The 14945-nt window shown below is 48.6% G+C and overlaps 1 protein-coding gene across 8 annotated transcripts in view; it reads left to right on the forward strand.

Moving 5' to 3' along the window:
* PTPRS (protein tyrosine phosphatase receptor type S) overlaps positions 1 to 14945 on the forward strand; it is a 239945-nt gene that overhangs the window by 45772 nt on the left and 179228 nt on the right. Inside the window, exon 1 of one of the 8 annotated variants that reach the window (XM_044998458.1) lies at positions 2477 to 2607. The exons of the other annotated variants lie outside the window; for them this stretch is intronic. The gene's annotated coding sequence lies outside the window, so the exon portion shown is untranslated. Of the gene's footprint in view, positions 1 to 2476; positions 2608 to 14945 lie in introns of those variants that run through there. 8 annotated transcript variants of the gene reach the window in all.

Here is a 14945-nt window from a genome sequence, read left to right on the forward strand (position 1 = left end):
AATAACTTTCCCCAGTATCTTTCCAGATCTCGAGGGTAGGCAGGCTGGTTTATAATTCCCCAGGTCGTCTTCCCTGTTTTTAAAGTCCGGTACTATTTTTGTGCCCTTTTTCGGTCCTCTGGGAACTCGTGCGCTCTCGATGATAATTGCTAATGATTCCGAGATTGCTTCAGCTAGTTCCGTAAGTACCATCAGGTGAATTTCATCAGGCCCTGCTGACTTGAATACATCTAACTTTTATCAATATTCTTTCATCTGTTCTTTCCTGGTTTGGGGTTGCCTCCCCTCCCCCATGTTACCAATATTAATTTTGTTGTAGCTGGTCACCATCAACCTTCTTAGTAAAAACTGAAGCAAAATAGGCATGAGGCACCTCTGCCTTCTTGATGTCATCAGTCATTAGCTTTCTTTCCCTGTTAAGTAGACGACCTACCCTTTCCTTCGTCTTTCTCTTACTCCTATTTAAATAACCTCTTCCTGGTGCCTCATTTTGTGTCTCAGCCTTTCTGATTTTGTCCCTATGTGCTTGTGCTACTCTTTTGTGCTCTTCCTTAGCCACCTGTCCATGTGTCCCCTTTTTGTAGGATTCCTTTTTAGATTTTCTAGTCATTAAAACCGCGAATACACAATGATTTGCTTCCACCCTCAAGCAAAGTGTAGCATCTCTGTGGGATTTCAGATTAACTTGAACACATGTAGGTAACAATAAGCATATCATGGTCTTTCTCTGCAGAAGCCCTCTTTTGTCCCAGATCCCCTTCCGTAGTCTTTTGTTTGTCATCCCGTGCTGCGTTATGTCTTATTTAGACTATAAAGTCCTCAGGCCAGGGATTATCATCAGGTTTTTTTATGCCTGTAAAGAGCCGTGCACACCTATGGTGCTTCATAAATAACAAATGGGTTTTAAAAAATCCCCAGGCCTTTTATAGTCCGATAAAGTTTGCCTCCACAGTAGCAAAAAATTGATGTTTGGTTTATTTATGTTTCGTCTTGTCAAAATTTGTAGCGGCGATTATCCTGCAGTCATTCCCCTTCCAGCCTTCCTGGGCCCTGGTTGTCATGGGCTGCGTCCGCAGTATCCCCTTGTCCCAAGGTTTCTCATTGTTGCTATCACCAGTTCAGCTCTGCCAGTGGCAGTGCTAGTGCCGAGAAGATACCGGCAGTTTAACCGTGATGGTGTCTAACCGAGTTCAGCGCAAATCTGTGTGATGCTGCGGTTAAAGCACCAGTGACTGCCTGCAGCCCTGTTGGTCTGTTGGGCCTCTGCTAGGATTGTAACAGTGTTGTCTAACCTGTATTTAAAAACACACCTCTTTCTCTAGTGGGGACAGGGCCTGAATGAAGGGAGAGCGGAGTTCTAGTGCTGGCTGCTCCGTTACCTGTGCTGTGCGCCCTTGGCAGGTTGTTCAGTCTTTGTACCTCAGTTTCCCTTCAGTATAATAGTGCATAATTAACTGCCCTGCAGAGGAGGCATGTGAGGCTCAGCTGTTTGCCCATGGCTCAGAGATTCTCCAGCTGGAAGTTGCCAAGATGGGGAACCACAGATAAAAAAGGAAGCTGGAAGACTTTCTTTAATAATAATAATAAAAATTAATAATAAGCCTCTAGAAACAGTAACACAGAGTGTGTCTTTCTCTCCTTGCCCTGGTTCTCGCCTTCTGGGGCATGAGGCTCGCAGCCAGTTTGGAAAGGGAAACGTATGAGCCGTCTCTAGCTACATTGCAGCTGCACCAGGCTGGGGCCCAGGCACACGTCACCCCCTCCCCACCCCCTCAGAAACAAAATCCCAACCTCCTCTGCCTCTCCAAACTCATGGCTGGAAGAGAGACTTCCCCTGGGGAGCTAAATGCGTTACTGGCTGCTATGCCTTGGGGGTGGGCAGGAGGGGCCTCCTGCCCCCCTCCCGCCAAGGCAGCACATCCTCTACGGGGCTTCCCCCAACTCCATCCCTCTCCCTCACACCATCATCCCTTACAGGGCCGTGCCAGCTCAAGAACCCCCCATCCCTCCATGGATCTCCTCCCTCTCTTCCCAACGACCTTCCACCATGGATTTTCTCCCTCCCCCAGGGGGGCTGGAACAGTGTGTGTAGTGGGGGGGCTGGGAGCCATTGAACCAAACTGTAAACCCTGCATATGATGGAAACCACTTCAAGCCGGGGGGTGTTGCAGCAGCCCTGGTTACAGCACCTCTGTCTTCCTCTATGGATCTCTTCCCCCCCCGGATCTGCACCCCCTCCCACACCCCATCCCCCTATGGAACTCCCCTACCCATGGATCTGTGCCCCGCTCCTCCCCTGTCCCTTATGGATTTTCCCCTACAGACCTTGTCCTGCACAGCTGCTTCCCTGCCCCCCCCCCCCACCTCGGTCTCACTCTGTAGGCTCCCTGCCCCTCCCCTGGCTCCTCCCAGTCTTTGCCCCCCCCCCTTCCTGGTCCCATCCCCTGTCTCGCTCCGGACCCTGCAGGAGGTGTCACCCCCTACCCCCCTCCGAACCCAGGTTGGATTAAGGGGAACCGGGCGCCTCATGGATCCCTAGCCGCTGCCTCTGGCCACCGGTGCTGCAGCTGGGGGCCCCTCTCGGGGGCTCCGATGGGAAGGTTCACGGTGAGTCCTGCAGCCCGACTGGGTCTGAAGGGTGTGTGTGTGGGGGGGTGGCTCCTGGCACCCCGGGTCTGTGGGACCTGCATGGGGGCTGTTCTCCATCCTCTGCTCCCCCCATTTCATCCCTTTGCCCTGCTCCGTGTCCTCCTCTTCCCCCATCACCCGCTTCCCATCCTCTGCCCCCTTCACCCTGGTCTGCTCCCCCATTCCTCCTCCCCGGCCCCGCTCCAAGTTCTCTTCCCCCATTACCCTCTCCCCACCGCTTCCTTCCCCCCCCCCCGTCCCCTGCCCCCTTCCCCCTCTCCACGTTCCCCCTCTCCTTTTAACCCTCCTGGTAACTTCTGGTGCTCAGCTCAGGAACTGCCCATGTAGGAGCTGGTCCCCATCGCTTTCCTGGTGCAGGGTAAATAGAAACCCCCTCTGCCCTCCACCCGAGATGTTCCCGTGAGCTGCCCCCCACCCCCAGTCCACCAGGAACCCTAGGGCTGCTCCCCCGGCTCTGTGCTAGGTTAGACCCAGAGCAGATTCTACTTGTTACTTTCCGTTCTGGTGGCTGAGTTTAAAACATCAGTGCAGAGTTTCCTTTTTAAGGGAATAATTCCCTTCTCCAGCTTGGGAACATCCAGAGCCAGTTACAGTTCAGAGAGCTTCCCCAGGGCTGCTTGTTAATCCCTCTCTTGCCTTCTTTAATTTTATGGTTGATCCTGCCTGTCTGTGTGTGTGTCTGTGTCTCGCTCTCTCTCTCAAAGCGGAGATGAAGGGTTTTTTTCTCACCCCCATTTATTTGCTGTGGGTTGATTGTGTTTCAGCAAAGATCCCCCTTCCCCCACGTCTGTAAATACCCCTCGGTCTGTGTCTGGCACATTGCATCTGGTATCAAAATATAAGGTTTAAAAATAAAGTTAAAGAATCCTTCTTTGAGCCAGCTGCTGCCAGACTTTAGGGGAAAGGTGGATTTGTTTTGTGTGGGGGTCAGACTGGGAACTGGCTTGCTGCTGTTTGCAGATTTCAGTGGCATCCAAATTATAACACAGAGATTTCACTTTTTCCCCTTCCTTTTTGTTTTAGGGCTTTGGGGGATTGATAATGTTGTTCAATTGAAAGGGGGGGCTGGGATTTGGTGCAGTGAAGATTAATTGTGTAGGTCAGCATTATTTTGAAATCATTAAAGGCACATTGATTCTCCCCCTCCCCCTCCCCCACCCCACCGCCTTTAAATCTGCCCAATCGTTTCCTGGTGCGTTTATTCGCAAAACAAGGGACAAATAAATGACAAACTGTGCCAGGCTTCCCCGATTTGTGCAAAACTCCTCTCTCCCCTTTATAAAAGTGTGCCAAGGACTGGCTTCCTCTGTTTAAAAATCGACTTTTTCCAAATCATCCTTTTTATTACTTACTTTTCCAATCACTCCAGCTCCTCCGTGAGATTTCCTCTTTTTTTTTTTTTCTGAACAAAGGACGGGCTAGATGAAGGCACGATACACAGTTAAGACATGCATAGCACTGGGACGTGATTGATACCGTCTCTTTTATGTACAGGGCTAATGTGCTTATTTACAAGGTGTAATTTTTGTACAGTTTCTGTATTCTGCTGCAATAAAATGGAACCGTTTTTTTGCTCTTTATAGAGCCGCTTGGATGCAATATCTATTACACCACTATTTCCATTGCAAAAATGTAATCCTGTACCCCTCAAGAGGTAGAATAGACTAAAACCCTTCACTTTAGAAATGTGAAGGTGAATGGGAGCAGCTTTGTTGGAAACTTTCAGAGAGAAGTGGCCATTTTCCATCCCTTTATGATTTATATCTTTTCTCTCTTCTCCTCCCTCCCCCATACCACCTCGAAACCCCCTGGAGTTCTCACTCCAGCAAGGATTAATACCCTTCTGTTAGAGGGAACTTTTCACCGCAAAAACTCCAACTGGAATTCTCAGCAGCTGGGCCGTTAGCGGGAACACTTTAACTTAAATTTAAATTTATCTCGTTCGCTGTCTGAGAACTCTCCTGCTGTTAAGGGGGAAAATGTAAAGATTAAGCAGATCGTTACTATTTATGAAAAGCACTTTGAAACATTAACATGATGGTCCTTTTTTTAAAAAAAGAATTCTCTAGACTGTACTTTGCCAAGGTAACGTCTGTGCTTACTTTCCTTTCCTCTTCTGAAAATACCAGCTAGAAGCCTGCAAATCACAGATTCAGCTGCACTGAGATCACCACACGTGATAGAGAATAAAATCCCTAATAATATCATAGTAGCATGCTAAAAAAGAGACTTTCCCTAAATAGCCCGCCACCTGCATTGTGTGATCTTCCTTCTTTTTTAACTGGTTTCATGTACATCAGGCAGGCTTTTGTCCACCCACTGACAATCAGTTATGCAGTCTGTGAAGGTGCTTGTCAGTTCCAGAATTTTACCAGGTGGATATTTATAACTGATGCTGTTTGGTTTGTTCCAGAGGAGGAGTGGGGGGGGGGGGGAAATCTTTACTTAACTGCTAATTTTTCTTGTTTAAAATGTGTCTTTGTGATTGTTTTTTCCTTAGATTCATTTTAGTATAGGATACCTAGTATTTGTGCATTTAAAATAGACCTCACACGTGTTAGGCGGTAGCGTGTAGGTCTCTGGGGGAGGTGAATGGGGTTCTGTTTACACAGCAGTGGTTCTAGTTAAATCCTTGCTGGATTGAACTGTGATGTAGCAGAAACTTCGCAGGGATCACCATTTTGAGGGTGTCTCTTCCCTTTCTCCACTCACAATTTTTTCACATTGACCATCCAGGAATGGCAAGGAACTTTTACAAATATTAATGAACATATCTTTGTCAGGTCGGAAATGTCATCCCCATTTTACAGACAGGCAAACTGAGACACAGAACAGTGAAGTTACTTTCTTGAGATCACACTGCCAGACGGAGGTAGAAATGAATCAGGGATTTCTGATTCCCAGCCCCTTGCTGTAACCACTAGACATCCTCCTTTCACAGCAGAGACCCAAGGCAATGATTGTTGTAGTAGTTATAGGGCTGCCAACTTTCCAGTCGCACAAAACCAAACACTCTTGCCCTGCCCCTTCCCCGAGGCCCCGCCCCCACTCACGACATTCCCCCTCCCTTGGTGGCTCGCTCTCCCCCACCCTCGCTCACTGTCACTGGACTGGGGCCGGGGGCTGGAGTGAGGGCTCTAACTGGGGGGTGCAGCTTCCAGGGTGGGGTTCAAGGTTCAGAGTGTGGGAGGGGGCTCCAGACTGGGGCAGGGAGTTAGGGTGCAGGAGGGGGTGAGGGCTCCAGCTGGGGGGGCTGCGGAGGAGGGGTTTGGGGTGCAGGAGCAGGTGAGGGCTCCAGGCTGGGAGATGGGGCCAAGGAATTTGGAGTGCAGGGTGGGGCTGTGGGTTGAAGCAGGGGGTTGGGGTGCAGGAGGGGGTGAGGGCTCCGCGGTGAGGCCGGGGATGAGGGGTTCAGGGTGTGGGAGAGAGCTCTGGACTGGGGCAGGGGTTGCTCTGGGGAGGGGGGCTCAGGGCTGGGGTCTGGGCTTACCTCAGGCAGCTCCCGGTCAGCGGCGCAGCAGGAGGGCTAAGGCTGCCTGCCTGTCCTGGCACTGCGCTGCGTGTGCCCTGGAAGCAGCTAGCAGGTCTGGGTCCTAGGGAGAGGGGCCAGGCGGCTCCACACGCCATTGTTGCCCGTAGGCGCCCCCAGCTCCTATTGGCCAGTTAGCCAGTGGGAGTGCGGAGCTGGTGCTCGGTGGTGGGGAGGGGGCAGCGGGTGGAGCCCCGTGGTCCCTCTGCCTAGGAGCCAGACATGCTGGCCGCTTCTGGGGCGCAGCGCAGTGCCAGGACAGGTAGGGACTAGCCTGCCTTAGCACCTCCAACCGGACTTTTAACGGCCCGCTCGGTGGTGTTGACCAGAGCCTCCAGGGTCCCGTTTTGACCGGGTGTTCTGGTCAATAACCGGACACCTGGTCACCCTGGTAGTTAAGTGTATTTACCCTCAGACCAGAGAAGATGGAATTGTGCCCTTGTTTGGGTGTTCCAAAACTCAGAAGAGACTCTTGGAGGCTTCAGAGTTGGGATGGTTGCCTGCTCATTTCCTGGAAAGGCGATAGTTACATTATATACATAAATTCCTCCTTATCACATGATACGTTATCCTGTTTCTTAATCTCAGTCCTGGAGAGTTCCAATCCTCTCCTCTTCCCAGTCTGTTTGGTAGAGGCCATCGCAGAATTCTGCCTATAGTTACCTTCTTCCTATGGTATGACTATTTAGTTTAGAAATGTGTCACAATAATAACCTGGGAAATTGAGACCTATCTTAGGGTAGGATCAGAGCATCAAAATTGTCCCTGCCCCAAAGGCAGTGTGCTCTGTAATAGCAAAGAGTATTTTTACGGATAGACCACAGATACGGATTCGGGAATAGGGTTATGTTCCCGGCTCTGCCACTGGCTTGCTGGGTGACCTTGGGCAAGTCGCTTACTCTTTCAGTGCCTCAGTTTCTCCATCTATTAAATGGGGATGAGGATGCTGGCCTTCTTTGTAAAGTGCTTTGAGGTGTGATGGGAAGCACTGTATGAGAGCTAGCTATTATAAAAGAGCCAAGACGGAAGATGGGCACAGAAGGATAAAGTGACTAGCTGAAGCTCGCAGCAGGTTGGTGGCAGGGTCAGGTTTAGAACCCAGGTCTTCTGATATCTAGTCCAGTGCTTCTGGCATCTTGCCTCTGTCTGTAGAGTGGATGCAGGCCAGCCAGCAGCAGCGCAGCTTATCCATGCTACCTTGCCATCCAAAGGACTCCCCTCTAGCATAAGGGTAGAAAATTCGAGCTGCATAGCCAGTCAGGTCTTGGCGCTTCTGCTGAGACAGCCAAAGAGGGTGCCAAGTGCAAGAATGGGGTTTTTGTGTGCATGTTTGACACCTGTCCATTAGGAGCTAGACTGAAGCCATCGTGCATTTCACATTGGTCTTTGTATAGCCGTCACGTCGTAGCCGTTATTCACTTTAGGGTGGATTTTAACCAGTGGCCTAGACATAAAAGGCTCTATCATTACCTGCTTCCCCTGAGCCATCCTGTGCCCCTGTATCTGAAGAGATTTTGTACACACCAGGTATGTTTTATTTCTGCGCAGGGCTTTGCTGTTGGGCTGAGCAGAGAGATTGCACCAGGTCCTTTGGCAGCAAGCGAGTGTAATCTTGTTACATTTGAATTTATTTCATGCTGCGTTTGTGGGTGTGAAAAATGAACTGGTAAAATTAGGGACTCTGGAGAGTGTAAGACATTGTGTTTGTTCAAATGCTGACTGTAGGAAAACATTTGTCAAAAGCTCTCTTTGAAGGAGTAGCTGCCCTTCCAGAAGTATTTTGTAGGAGTAATAATAACTGTTTCAATATATGAAACCTTCTGAATCAAGAGGCACCGGGGAGATGTTACAGCAGTAAATGCAGCCTGGCTGATGTAGGTATGGAGATGTATCAAACAGAACCATGCAATACCATTATTTTCACTAAGCCCATACATCCTGTGACATTTGCATGGTGACTCACTCCTTAGCTTGGTACAAGCTCGCTTGCTGGGACAGGTATGAACACTCATGGCAAGGAGGCTTTAAGGAAGACTGTTCGGAACCGACTTTTTATTTACAAAGCACTTCAGGCATGCTTATGAGGGGTGCATGAGTTTCCTTGCATGCTGATTGGTGTTCAGATTACTATGGTAATGGGAGCATTTAAAAACCAAGGGCCGGATTCTGCAACCTTTACATGCAGGAATAGCCCTTACTCAAGTCGCACAACTTAGGGTTTCAGGATCAGTGCCTGAGTCTGTAGGGTGACTTCCCTCTTGTTTCTGATCTGTTAAACGTCCTTAACTCTCTGACCTGATAGATAGGCTGTTTGCTGCTCTGTAACTGTAGCCAGACAATCGGATCCAGCCCGTTTTGATCATTTTTCAATAGTTCGTTTGGGTTTAATGCCTCTCTTGCAATTGATTCTCTATTACAAACAGATTCTCTGATAATGGCGCCTGTGCCATTCTGATGGGGCCATTAGTATAATAGCAAAGAGTATTGTTACGGAATCAGGATATGGAATTTATATCGAATCATTATACTGACAGAAGTCATACCATAAGTAAAACAGTGCTGTAACATGAGCACTAAACCCACATGTAATAGAGAAAACGGCAGTACACGCTTCCCCCGAGGCTGGCACTTTGAGATTTCATCGTCGAATGGGGAGAGAGGATTTTCACGTATGGCCGCTGCCCCTGGGGAGTGGAAAGGCTATTCCCCAGTGCCAGTGCAGGGCTAATGAAGATCTGCTTTTTCCAGGGATCTGTTCCAGTGTGGTTGTGATGCTGTTGGAAGTGGGAGGGGAAAGCGCTTGCCATGTGACGTGTTGCCCATACAAATCAGGGAAACCGTCACTGGAGCCTTTTCAAAACCCAGCCTAGGAGATTGTTACAAATAATGAGTGGTATAAATGGGCTGTCGCTTTTCTCCCGCAGGGCATTCAGGTTTGCTCTGGGGCTGGCCGTGTAGCCCCGTAATGTTCCAGGACTAATCTGAGACGGGACTTCTGTACACATGCTCTTCTTGGGTTGTGTGCAAACAATATACATCTGCATCGCTCCTCCGGCCTTTGTGCTGTGAATGGGGGAGAAAGCTGGCAATTCCATTTGTGGGATTCTCAGAACGGGGGTGGGGGAATAAACCTCCCAGAAGTCTTAACATTGCAGGTATGATAAACCTATCCTGCCCTGATACAGCAAACGAGAATGTAAAAGACTACCCCGCCCCCCAAAAAACTGAGTGGAGAGGAGAGTGAAAATAGATGTCTTGGGGGAAATTATTACATGTTCAGGGGGGAGAGGGAATTTTCCTTTCGCTTCCCTCCCTACAAATAAATCCCTGGAGAAAGGCATGTGGCAGGCCAGTCTTCAGGCTGTTTTTAAGGATAGATAATCCAGATGGCTAATCTGTAGCCCGGTTTGGCTAGCAAGACCCTCTTGGGGAGGGCACAGGAGGATTCTGGGAAGCAGTATTTGCGACAGCAGTGTTTAAACAAAGTAACTGCTGAGGCTGTTTCATGTGGACAGAGCATAGATGTCTTGGTCTTTTTTTAAAATTCCTTTTTAAATGGTGACGGTGACTCCTGCCTTCTGTCCGTCCCCTCTCTCCCCCCCCCACCCTCCTTGAGCTGGGATATTTTAGCAAAGAGTAAAACAGGGGACACTCTCTCAGATGTGGTTTTGGTTTTGTTGGCGTGTCCTCTGGCGAGAGACACAGCCCCTTTATGGCAAGACCATACATCTTGCTGAGATCGGCTGGGGTATTTTAGCTGGGGGGTTGGCAGCAGAGGGAAGGTTAGTTGGTTGGACAGTAATTCGCTGACAGCCGGGTCTGGTGTATGCTTTGAATTTCTCTTGCCGGAGGCCCCAGTTGGGATACGGAAGGTGGAGGGGGTCCTTTTTTTTTTTTTTTTTTTTTTAATAGCTCACTCTCCCTTTGTCAGTGAACATCTGGTGCCAGGGTGGTGGTGGTTGGAGGTGGGGCGGGGTGGCCTTTGACTCTAGAGAATTTGATGGAGTGGGGCAGTTTGGGAGGAGGGGGGAGTGAGGTCAGTACTTCAGAGCTTCTTTAGGTAGAAAGAGTGCTGGGATTCAGATCGCTTTTATAGTCACTGTGAAGGAGAGGGACGGGAGGAAGAAAAAGCAAAATCTTCCCAAAAAGTGAGTCTCTTCCCCCCGCTTGAAAAAAATCACTTTTTTCACTGTGTGCATAGGAGGTGGGGCACCATCAAAACAAATCTGTTGCCAATGCCCCCCCTCTTCTGGCTGCTTTCCCCCCCGCCCCCACCGGCTCAGGCTTGGAACCAGCCCTTGGTAATCTCCGTTAGTTCTCCCCAGTTTTAGGACCACTTGTTCCTTCATTTGCTCCATGCAGCCGTGCGCGCTCCGGATTCAGTAACCTTCTCCCTTCCCCGAGATGAGCTCAAATTAAAACTTCATCCTCTTACTTAAAGAAGAAAGAAGAAATCCTCCAAATCTTCTGTCATCGGATCTGGGTAGTTTTGTGCATCATCTTCCCTTCAGCTAACAGATGGACCGGGGATTCCAGACAGGGAAACAGCCCGGCTGCAAGCAGGAGGGGGGAATGGATGCTAGGTTCCTACTGCCCCTAGCCTTCCCCCAAGGGCAGATCTTTCAGTCCACACTCTCCTCTCCCTCCTGTTCAGTGATTTCGGGTTGGGGTGGAAGACTTGCACCAAGGCCCTGGCAATAACAGTGGAATCTCCATTTCTCTGCTTTTAACCCTTTCCACTGGAAACTCCCCCGCACCCCCACCCACCATTATGGTCTGTGTGTGCAAAGGGGAATGTTTATGTAGCAGTGGGAGCTACTTAAAATGGGGCCTCTAGGAAGAGTCTTGGTGAAATCCAATATCCTGCCACCACTCTCAGTGGTAGGATCAACCCTGTGTGTAAAAACTGCTTGTAAGATGCAATATCTATTCGAGCTGCCTTTTGCAAGCTCTGCCTCTGGGGAGTTAAGCACTCTGTGGTGCTGCTGGGGCTTTGATTCATGTGTTTTTGTTGTTGTTGTTGTTTTTTTGGGAGGGGGTTGATATATATCATAGCCTGAAATCATACACCCCCAGAACGCATTGATCATGTTCTGAAAGGCATATGCTTACTTTATACAGTGAAACATACACAGCTGTACTCCGCACTCTTCCTCTCTACCTGCTGCGTGTGATAAAGACCCAAAAAAGGGAGAGGGACAAATTATTCATGCTGGAAACGTAAAATGCCTTGGGAGAATTTCCCATTTGTGTAGAGAGCTCTTTCTGTAAGATCAGCTGCATTATTGTTTCTGCTGGGGAAAAAATCCAGTAACATTTTGGGGGGGGGGGGGTGGAGGGACGGGACAATGACGACAGGGTATGAAATTTGTGCAGGAAACTGGGACTAAAACAAATGATGTATCTCAAAATGTGAGGGACAGTTGAGAGGCATCTGCTGTACCAGAGTAAATGTACTAGTCTGTGATTCCAGCAGCTGAAATTTGCATTCGTGATTGTATAGTGAATAAGGTACTATGCATATTAAAGGTTGTTTTCACTCATTTTTTAAAAAGTGAGGTTCTTGGTAGAACTGGTCAACATTTTTAATTCACAACTTTGAATGACCGTTTCTGAAACCGATCCACTTTCATGAGAAGCTTTTAGTTTATTTGATTTTTATTTTGTTTTTCATTTTAAACCAATATTTTTAAATTTGTGAGGTTTTGTTTGCTTATTTGGGGGAGGGGGGTTTCTCCCTCTCTTTGCCATTGAATGAAACGGAATGAATGATGTCTGGATTATTTTCCTTTTTTTCCTTTTGCCACTTTAACTTTTTAGACTTTTTCTATTGGAGAATTGCAAAGAATTATAGAATACGTGTTAGTTATAGAAGAACAGAAGGAGAAACAAAAATCTGTAATTCTGCCATCCTGTATATTTTTAAAAAGTTGGCAAAGGTTTGAAATGTTAGGGTAGCAAAGGGAAAAATTAGAAAGTGGGGTTAACTTATTTGAGCTCAGTGCCAAAAAAGAGGATAAAAGCAAAAATTAAAAAATGGTTTCCGTTTTACAAGCTTCACAATGAAACAACTTAGAAAATATGATTATTTTGCATTTTTTAAAATTTTCTTAACCAGCTCTAATTATCTTGTGTGTGGGAAAGACGAAGTCCTGGAAACTGAGCAGAGTCAGACTAGGCCAGCCACTGGTGGTAACAGCAGGATGGACTGCCCTGTGCTGCATTGTTCGTATGCTTTAACCTTGCACTGGAAGGTCCTCCATTGTGTGGGAGGGGAAGTTCAGTCTGCAAAGCCCATTCAGTTTTTGGGCTCAGCTGAGACTGCTGCTGATGGCTTGAGCTTTCCCCACCTTGTTAGGAATGGCTCTGAAGCCACCAATTCGTTGCATGTCGGCCACCAAACAGCTATCTCATGGGAATAACTTGTTGCCACGGAATGGATTTGAACTGGTGTCTTGGGCCCTGAATGGTGCAAGGTGCCTGAGAACCAGAACTCCCTTGATTCCCAGTGAAGATGAGGCTCAGTCCTTTGCAGAATTGAGCCCCTCCTGCGTCAGGGTTTCACATAAGCATTAGCTGTTTGGAGTTAGGAAGAAATTTCCCTATGGTCAGATCATTCCAACAGGGTTTCTTGCCCCTTTTTGTGAAGCCCCTTCCCCCTGCCTCGTGGAGAAAGGCTTCTGGACTTGATGGACCGTTTGTCAGATCTGGCCTGGTATGTTCGATGGGTGTAGTACCAGGCTCTCTGTGAGGGAGGACTCGTATTGCATCGCCAATAGCCCGTTTCTTTGTTTACAGAAAGAGGAGCGTGGCTAGATGAGTGTGCCAGTGCTAATCCCTGAATGTGCACAGATCCACAGAGCCAAACTGCTTGTGTGGGTGGAAATGCTTATTGCATAAGAGGTGCCTGAGCTGTGTACAGCTATGGATCGTATGGGCTAGAAATCAGACGTTCTCAAACTGTGGGTCGGGGCCCCGTTTTAACGGGGTCGCCAGGAATGGTGTTAGGCGCCAGGAAGCTTGAGCCCCACCGCTCAGAGCTGAAGCCAAAGCCCGAGGGCTTCAGCTTCCACCTTGGGCAGCGGGGCTCCGGTTACAGGCCCCCTGCCTTGAGCTGAAGCTTTGCCACACACCCCTCCCTCCAGGCTCGAGCTTTGCCCCCCTCCTCCCCCCGTCTGGGGTGGTGGAGCTCAGACGGCCCCCTCCTGGCGTCGTGTAGTAATTTCTGTTGTTAGAAGGGGGTCGCGGTGCCATGAAGTTTGAGAATGGCTGGAGATGGTGCATCATGTACAGTTGTGGGCAAGAGGTGGTGTGTAAACTGCACGGCCCAAAGGAGTAGCTCCAGGAGCGATTGACTTTGAGGGCATGTCTACGCTGCAGTTAAAAACCCATGGTTAGCCCTTGTCAGCTGATGCAGGCTCGCGGGACTCTGGCTAGGGGCTGTTTAATTGGGGTGTAGATGCTCAGGCTGCAAGCTCTGGGACCCTCTCCCCTTGCAGGGTCCTGGATCTGGGCCTCCAGCCTGGCCCGAAAGTCTACCCTGCAATTAAACAGCCCCTTAGCCCGAGCTCCAAGAGCCGAGTCAGCTGGTGCAGGCCGGCCACGGGTTTTCGGTTGCAGCAACAGGCTGACCCCGAGACACAATTCCCTCCCTGCTCCCCCGTCGCTCCAGCAGTGTAGTAACTTGCTATTGGTGCAGACGTCAGTGGGAGTTAGGTGCCTAAATACCTTTGCAGATCTGAGCCATTTTAGGTACTTTTGAAAAATTTACCCTTGATGTCATTGAACGCTGGGCTTCTAAGTTACCTAGGGCAACATTTTCAAATGCACCCATGTGTCTAAACTGGAGATGGTTGGGAATTTTGGGGGTGTGTGTGATTGCTAATTCCTTGAAATTGAAACATCTCAATTTGGAAAAGTAGCAGGCCCAATGAAAACCTTATTGAAAGGTTTCTCAGGTCCAGGCTGGAATCCCTGGTAGGGAAGTAAAGAGAGAAACCCACCTCAACACAGACAGTGGCCCAGTTTTGGGCAGAGCAGGGACTTGAACCCGGGACTCCCAGATGTGGAAAGAAAACAAATGTCAGAACTTCACTTTTTTGATAAATGAAAATGTTTCCTGGCTAGCCCTAGTCTCAACCTCCTAAGCTACTTTGGAACTCTCAGCCCATGCGATTCTACTGAAAGGCACAAACCATGGATTCCAGTGCCTCCCGCTTTCTGAAAGTCCTCTGTTGTAGATGTGTGTGGTTCTCATGGCAGCAGCCTTCTGGAATATGTATATGTTTTATTTGTGTTTGAAGAGCTTCATAGTGCTGCCTGACATTCTAGATTCAAGTGTCTTTTAAATGTAGTGGTCATAAGCATTCTTGAAAAAAATCAGGCTACACAAAACCAAGTATCCTCAGAGAGTGTAGATATCTCCGTGTAATGTAGAAGAGGACTTGACCTTCCCCCCCTCCCGAGAGTTCGTAAATCCACCTTTATGACTAATTTCACTGGTTTTTGATACAGCAATTAAAACATGCCTGTAGTTTCTGCAGACGAATGGGAGATTGGCTGCTCTCTCCCTCTTACAAAGTACGGTTCTGTACTCCTAGAACCAGCTGATGCCCTCTGGCAGACTCCAGCCTCTATTCTCAGTTCAATATATTTCTGTAATGCACTAAAGTTTATGGAGCATTGAACAAACTTTTTTTTTTTTTTTTAAGTGTGTGATAGTTTACAGTACCAGCAAACAGCAAGGTAAGAACCCAAGCCTCGCACT

This window comes from Mauremys mutica, chromosome 24 (assembly GCF_020497125.1).
Source record: "Mauremys mutica isolate MM-2020 ecotype Southern chromosome 24, ASM2049712v1, whole genome shotgun sequence".
NCBI lineage: Eukaryota > Metazoa > Chordata > Testudines > Geoemydidae > Mauremys > Mauremys mutica.